Source organism: Aplysia californica, unplaced genomic scaffold (assembly GCF_000002075.1).
Source record: "Aplysia californica isolate F4 #8 unplaced genomic scaffold, AplCal3.0 scaffold00021, whole genome shotgun sequence".
Taxonomy (NCBI): Eukaryota; Metazoa; Mollusca; class Gastropoda; order Aplysiida; family Aplysiidae; genus Aplysia; species Aplysia californica.
The window spans coordinates 2,434,866-2,436,487 of NW_004797291.1; positions in this window are offsets into that span (position 1 = coordinate 2,434,866).

Below are 1,622 nucleotides of genomic sequence, written 5' to 3' on the forward strand. Positions count from 1 at the left end.
AAGAAGAAGAAGAAGAAGAAGAAGAAGAAGAAGAAGAAGAAGAAGAAGAAGAAAGAAGAAAGCACGCCAGAAGCGGCAACAACTAAATGAGGAGATAAGCAGGAACAATTTTGCCAAGGGACATAATCGTTAAATTAAAGTATGTCTACTTAAATATTGCTATTAGCTATTTCCCTTTCTGTACTAAATCTATGTAAGAAATTTCAATTACTTCATTTTCTACAAAAGTTATCGTAGTGATATGAAGGGGGGTTTTTTGTTTTTTTAAAACCAATTTAGCAAAATTGTGAAAAAGAGAATTTTAAAATGAAGTTAAGGTTTAAGCATTAATTGTTTGCTTTAAATTTTAAAGCATATGGTTTTAAACTCTTTTAATTTGTAACTTTAACTTTAATGTTAAAGTTGGTCAGTGGGAGAGTGTTTGTCGTTGATTCCAACAGGAGGGACAAGGATTCCTTAGCCAGGAGATCCACCAGGTCGTTTCCTCGGATGCTCGCATGGCTCCATACGAACACGATACTTTTCCCGTTTTCAGCATTTTTTTGCTACAACCTCACTATTTTAGGGTGTAAGAGTTTATAGTTTGTAAGTGAGGTGATGCAAGAGAGAGAGTCAGATATGACAATAAAAGAGTCGTTAGATCTAGGGGAATTTTCTACGGAGTCCAGAGCCATGTCAGTGGACAATGGCGTCCGCAGAGAAATTGGAGGCTGTAAGTGAGGTGATGCAAGACAGAGAGTCAGATATGACAATAAAAGAGTCGTTAGATCTAGGGGAATTTTCTACGGAGTCCAGAGCCATGTCAGTGACAATGGCGTCCGCAGAGAAATTGGAGGATTCGGGATGGAGTGTGTACTGGTGTACTGTTCGAAGATAAGGCAGCGGCGCTCACTAGAGCTGGGCGGAGAAGCGATTCCGGAACCGATTCCCACGATGAATGTTACGAAAGAAAAGTTCCGACTCCTTTTTATGTAAACCAACGGTTTCCAGTTACTTTGATCATTAAAATCTTTTTTTTTTTTAGAAAAATAAAAGTTGATTCTTCGTAGTGTTCCGAAATCAAGGTTATCCTAAATCCTGAAGACGTAAGGACCCAACCAGAAAACCATCTGAAGAAGTCGCCTCTTTAGAAAGTAAGTAATTGGGTTCGGAGTCGAATCCTATGATTCCTAGCTTTCAATTATCGAGAGCCTAGCCGCCCAGCACTAGGCCTCACGGCAGGTATTTTTCTAGAAGTGTTCTGCTTAAACTTTAAAAGTGTTGGTGTTTGTGCTTGTTTTGTTGTGTGGGATGAGCTGTAAATCTACTTTTGCCTTGGTGGGGAGTCACGGAGGGAGGTCGGAGAAAAGAAATTGTTCGATGTCTTGTTTAGAAAAGTGTGTTTTTTAGGTCCTCAAGAACTCTGAGGCCGAAGGATTTTATGAGATTTTCATTGTTTTTTAATTTGTTTACGGTGTCTGGGTGTATACTGAAAATGCAGGCGTGTATTGGGTTCTCTGGTGCTGAGCTCTGTTAAATTGCATATTGTAGTGATAGTTGTGTGCGTCCAAGTGTAAATGGTAGTAGGTATGTTTGCCTCGGTCTGGAGGCTCTCAACTGGAAGAGTACGGAAACCCCCTCCC